Here is a 6502-nt window from a genome sequence, read left to right on the forward strand (position 1 = left end):
CACATTGGCCTGAACAAACAACTGTTCCTGGGATTGTCTCTGCTGTGGACACATGAGACATAATTAATCACCAGGGGACACAGACTCCTTAATTGCTGCATTCTGATAAATTGTCCCTGGTGAAAAACGTTAAGCATAACATGCAAATTTGTGTCAGAGGATCCATTCAGCGACGCAGCCCAGGCAGGGACTTATTGTAAAATGACACATGCAGGAAGATAACAAGACACTTGTCAGGGGCATACTGTAAAACGGTTATTTCTATTTTGGGGCTCGCAAGAAGTGGAAAGTATGAGATGTTTCAACTTGAATTTGATGAACGCTGAAAGACAGTTGAAGTATGCCGAGGAAAGAGAGCTTTTTTGGTGCGATGTAGCGGAATGTTTATCATTTCATTTGATTTGTCCTTGGGGGTTGTTTTTGCTGCGTGAAACAAGCCGCTAAACAGAAGAGGGCACAAAGGAAGCGAACAGGATAAGAGGGATAAGAGGGTAGGAGACAGGGAGAGGAAAGCAGAGGAGCTATTTGAGCACAGTGACCCGATGGCAGGAAAGGTCACTGACTCAGCAGCACAGAGGACCATCAATGGAGGCAGACTTTAATCACCTTCAGCCGCTTCATTGGCTCCTGTGTGAGATGGACCGAGAGAAGCATTACCAAGGTCATAAAATCTCTCTCTGTTTCGGACGTACAGAATGAGATGAGCGACTCTCCTCGGAGCTGAAATCACGCCATCTTTGCTCTTAATTTTAGCCGTCTTTCTCAAAAAATTTAAGAGGGTGATGATGAGACAATAGCTGAACAGATGGAGCACTAAGACACTTCATCAATGATAAGAAGGAACTGTACACATGGCTGGCTTGAGAGCGCCATTCTTCTGCATGAACCGAAGTTACACCGGTGGCTTGTTGCTATGGTAAATACAAAGAAACAACAGCTTGAAATACTGTATGGGATTTCTTCTCCCGGTCAGACAGCAAACACAACGGGTCTCATTTAAGAACATTTTTGAATTCTTATTTTATCCATGTCTGTTTTTTGCGAGTTTTTTTTCAATGAGGATTTTTTTTTGTACTCAAGTTATATTCAATCAAATGATTTTCATCCATCAGTCTGACTGATTTTTACCCATCAAAATGTTAACAAAAACTCCATTATCTTAACTGCTGATCCAGTTTAGGATCACAGAGGGGGCCTGGAGTGTATCCCAGCTACCTTTAGGTGAGAGGTGGGGTACGTTTTGGACAAGTTGACAGTCAATTGCTGGGCTAACACAGAGAGACAGACAACTATTCACACACAGTCACACCTACAGCCAATTAATTATCAGTTAAACTAACATGCATGCCTTGGGAATGTGGGAGGAAGCCAGAGTACTGGGAGAGAGCCCAAGTAGGTCCGGGGAGAACATACAGACTTCACACAGAATTCACCTTGAAGATCTCATGAATCCCTGCCTTTTTACTAAATAGTATAAGCAAAGATTTCCAAGGAGAGAATTTCCATTCTAGCCACTTTCATTGTGGACCTCAAACTTGTACAAGGGCAAAAGATCAGCTTGTGTTTCTAACTGGTCCCACATGCTGAGGATCATCGCTGGTGATAAGAGCTGGGTCCAAACTACGGGTTGTCATATATCATGCCATCTACGATGACGCCCATATAAATTTTTATGTTAAAAATATATGATGCCATGTGTTCAGTTCCGCAGCATGCACAAGAGCAGCCAAAAAAAACCAAACCAAACTTGAGCTACCTCAACAAACCCCAACAAAATATGAAGCTGCTAAATACAATCTTCACTCGCTGTTTAGCAGATTTGCTTCCACGAGACTTCATTCTGTTACTCAAACTGAACAATCATCAATTTGACACACCGGAGAAGCTCACAAAAGTGCAAGGGGACAGAATGGGACCTCTTCTGAGCAATCTAAAAATAGCAGCTGTGTTCAAAACAGTCCAGATGTGAATAAGAAAACATCCTGGAGTAAACATAAGCCAAATGTAAATCAGGTATAGCTGTCTGGTGGAGTGATTTAACTTTATGACTGCACTTGGTATAGGTTGCCATGTTGAAATGGATCAAGTAAACAAAATTTTTAAAAAGTCTCTCAGTAACTTCACTTTGATGAGGTTACAGCGAACAGATAAGTAACTTTTCACTAAGATTGTCTTGTTTATATAGTTTAAAACAGTCTAAATGTAGTCCATTTCTGTATCTAAACTCCAAATTCATCCATTTCTAGAATTCAGGTCCAGTGAGTGCATTTTCCCTTTACAGGTTTGCCTTTACTGACATTACAAATGTGGAACAAATAGCATCAATAGGCTACCTCAAACAGTAGTTTTAATAACAACAGACATATTAAATTCAGCAAACTATATTGCTGTCAGTTATAGTACTACATCAGTCAATATAACAGTGCGACATAAAGGCTGGTGAAGCTGCTATACTGTATTTAACTTGTTGTTTCTGTCACCTGACCTTACTCCCACCACATACAGCTGATAATCTAGAGTGAGATGAGAGAGGAGGAAATCCAGCCAAATGAATAACAAAGGAGACAGAATAAGAAAACGTTGTTTTGCTTGTGCATTGAAATGCTTTTTAGGCCAATGCTATATGATATTTCTGTCTCTTCTGATGATACAGGTAATGACCAGCACGGTCAGTCATACTTCAGGAAACCTTATGAACTGTAAGCAAAAGAGACTGGAGAGAATTATCGGCTCCATTTGCTTCCAGGCTCCCACTGTTTTATGTAGCTCTACAGTGAGGTGAAGCTCCCTGTCCACAACTTCATTTTTGATTTACTCCCACCTCTCTTACTCCCAGACACTTTCAGCAACAGCAGACAACTATTTTCAGGTTAAAAGATTATTTAACATTATTTCTTCTGCAATAGAAAACTGATGATTAGCGACTAGCTGGCTGAACATTTAGCAGGTTAATTGCTCGATGTTTAAGCTGCTAGAGACCAAAACAGAGATAAAAAAAAATGTTGCTTTGTGTCTGTTAAATGCAGTTAGGCCCAGCTTTTATTGTTTGTACTGGACTGTTTTGGTTTGGTGTATTGGTCTTTACCTTTATTAACTAAGGAAGTACTCATTAGTATCTCTACATCTACTGTTCGGGGCTTTATTGTGAAAGCTGACCTGAATGACCAGATACTTTTTTGTTCCACTACATTTATCAGATTACCGTATTAAAACACAAGCCATGCTGGCAAACAATACAGCTCAGAATAAATAAACGCCATTAATATTTGTATCTTGTCACACTGTCTCGAGTACAAGTCTGTGATCACGGGTGAACGGCTTCCTTCTGGATAGTTGGTTGGCTGGAGAGTGGAGAGAGCAGAAAGGAAAATGTTCCTACAGGAAACTGCTCGCACCACGATTTGTGGATTGTTTTTTTTTTAATTGTGTTTTTTTAAGAAAATACAAACATTTCTATAGCACATATCTCTGATACAGGTTGAAAAATATAGATGGGAAAAACCACTGCAGGTGACAGAAAAAATATCTGTTTGATTTTGGAGTGAACAACCCCTTTAAGGTGATATTTACCCATTTATGCATCAAACCAATGACTATTTTATGTTATTCTTTAAAAAAAAAGCCATTTGGTTTTTTTTTTGACATTTTTACCTTGAAATATATTTTAATTGCAGTACTTTTAGTTATAGGGATGTATATTTCTACACTCCAGCCTGCTCCTTTAACTTGAGTAACAGATTTCAGCACTTCCTCCACCAGTGAATAAATGTAGTGGAGTAAAAAGTACAATGTTTCGTACTGAAATGTGGGTGAGTAGAAATGTTACATAACTTAAAATGGAAGCACTCATGTAGCATACAAGTTGAACTCAAGATTACACGCTACTCCGTGCACTTAAATACATTCTTTCACTAGGAGATACTACAAATATTCATCTTTGAGATTGTTTCAGATTTAACAAAAAATAATAATGCCTGGATAGTTTGCATGACAGCTCTCTAAATATTCACATAATGGGTTCAGTGTGATGGATTCTGCAACTCTGGCTCAGTTTCTGGATTCGTCCGGGTCCTGGTGTGAAAATACTTCTAATGCTCTGCGTCCTGTTGACGTCACACTGATGTGTGTGATACTGTATGCTATCTTTTCTAATCACTCCCTGCAGTAGCCCTGACTAAGCCGGTTTTTAAAACACCCACCATCCTGGACCGGAGCCAGCTGGGTTTCCTTCAAACTCCGTGGTACAGTATCATCATGGCAGATATGACATTGACACCGCAGTTAGAGGCTACAGTCCACCACCAACAGAGCTGTTTGACACTGGATACCCAGAGATGTCTTGTTTGTACTGCTCAACACTGAGTGTGTATGCTTTTAGTTTTCTGCTTAGAGCAAACAATCCAGTGCACATTTAAAAGTCAGCAAACAGTAAAGTGTGTATTTACCATCCAGCCTATATAGTGATATGTAAACCTTCCAGCCTGCACAGCACTAGATTGAAGCCACTGTGAAGCCACAGGCATCCTTCAGTGTGCCATCCACAGATTTGTGGTTCCATTGAGCTGCGGATGAATTATTAATCAGTCTTTCACTAACAAAATGGGCTTTTAATTGTAGAGACCACTGTTCGACAATGACAGCTGAAACACGAGCCTTGATACAAACTGGCTATCGATCATCCCCCACGGACTCATCTGCAGCTTTACAGTAGAAGAGAGCTTGTTTCTGTCCACACAAAAAATTTAGCAGGCAGCTCCTGCTCCCTCCAGAGGACAGGGCCCCTTAGAAATATGTCTTTCACACACTCGATAATAAAAACTGCAATATTTTAGGACCGAGAATGATGAAACTCGAGGATAGCCTGAGTTTTTGCTGCTAGTTTGGGGTTTTATTTCCACTCATTAAAGATCAAGAGAAAAAAAGAAAAAGCAATGCCACCATATATATATATATATATATATATATATATATATATATATATATATATATATATATATATATATATATATATATATATATGTGGTTCTGATTAATTCAAAATCTGAGTTAAAAGCTAACAGAGATTCACCTAATTGTTCTCAAAAGACATGCTTTTCCCTATCCAAACTCTGAATTCAGTGGCTGTTTCTCCCTGCAGGAATGATGAAAGCAAAGATTTGATAACTTTGACAAACACAGATCATGCGCATAAGACTAAAAAGGGGAAAGAAAGATTTCAGGCACCACTATCTTACAGGATAAACCGACTTTGGCTTTGGCAGGCTGAAGCCAGGTAGTCCAGGCATCCTGAGGTGAATAACTGTTACATTCACAATAAATCAAGCTGCTGGCATAATACCTACATTGATTTATGTCAAGTTACTTACAGGGCTCTTTGCGCTAAAAACACAATCGTATTTCGACAGGTGAAAATCGACCTAATCCAAACACCCAAATCAATCGTCAATTTCAACTCAAGAAGACTGGAATTGTCGATGCAACAATGCAGCCTGATGAGCTCCCATTTGAGCTGTCAGGTTTTTTGTTGTTTGTTGTTTCTTTTTTTCTTCACTGAAACCCGCAACGCCCGATGTAAATCCTGAACGTGTCAACAAGCTTACCTTTTTCATTTCACTGTAATCAGCGGCAGAAGGGTGTCGGTCACACAGGAATAGTTATCCAGCTCTTACATGCCGTAATATCACAGTCACCCGGCTGCTTATCTGTCGAGAAGGTAAACAAGGCGATCCTATAACATCGCTAAAAATAAAATTGTCTTTCTTTATCTCTTAGTTGGAGCCTATGGCACCATTTCTTTGCGGTCATTGCGTGTCGGTCCTTGTCCACAGCAGCTACAGCGGTGTCTCTCTGACAGCAGCTCGCCGGTTTACTCAGGGATCCATCGCGGCAGGGAAAACGCAGTTTGGAGGCTGCCGGTGATGCTGCAGCAGCAGCGTTTGGTCCGTCGAGACGCGGGATGAGAGAGGTGGGGGTGGGGGCATCCGAGGGCCCACGACAAACCACCCAGCTCCGTAAATGAACTCATCGGACCCGAAATCACGGTTTCATGAGCAAACGGTGGTTGATGAATCATTATGCGCAGAGAGAGGCCACGTGAGTGCGTGCGTGCGTTTGGATGTCTATTCTTTCCGTTTGTGAGGAGTGATGCTCCTTGATGATTCAAGGAGAGAGAAGAGGGAGTTTAAAGGAAAAATTCATTCAAAAAGCAGACCGCAGGCCCGAGCTTTGACTGACATCGAGTTGGTGATTTTATCGGATGACGCTTTTTAAAGTTGGTCAGAAACAGCAGATACGATCGTTCCGATCACTGATTAATCAGCCGATTATTTTCATTTTCCATTCTGATTTGGTAAAAGCAAAGGACAAATATCCACGTAATTTGTTAACATCACAAGACAGAAAACAATTGTTTTCAGCCATTAAAAAGAGAAAACAGGGGGGAAAATCTTTATTTTTGGGATGCTGGACCTAGAGTTCTTCCTAGAAAAGTGACTGAAAGAAT

At 40.5% G+C, this 6502-nt stretch overlaps 1 protein-coding gene across 2 annotated transcripts in view; it reads right to left on the reverse strand.

Annotated features, from left to right (window-relative positions):
* Positions 1-6147, reverse strand: part of dlgap4a (discs, large (Drosophila) homolog-associated protein 4a) — a 100698-nt gene extending 94551 nt beyond the window's left edge. For both annotated transcript variants that reach the window (XM_085445039.1, XM_085445038.1), the window contains exon 1: positions 5601-6147. The gene's annotated coding sequence lies outside the window, so the exon portion shown is untranslated. The remainder of the gene's footprint in view (positions 1-5600) is intronic.
* Positions 6148-6502: the final 355 nt, after the last annotated feature.

This window comes from Copadichromis virginalis, linkage group LG20, assembly GCF_057382275.1.
Source record: "Copadichromis virginalis isolate Kocher_CV1m ecotype Utaka linkage group LG20, C_Virginalis_male_GT1.1, whole genome shotgun sequence".
Lineage (NCBI taxonomy): Eukaryota > Metazoa > Chordata > Actinopteri > Cichliformes > Cichlidae > Copadichromis > Copadichromis virginalis.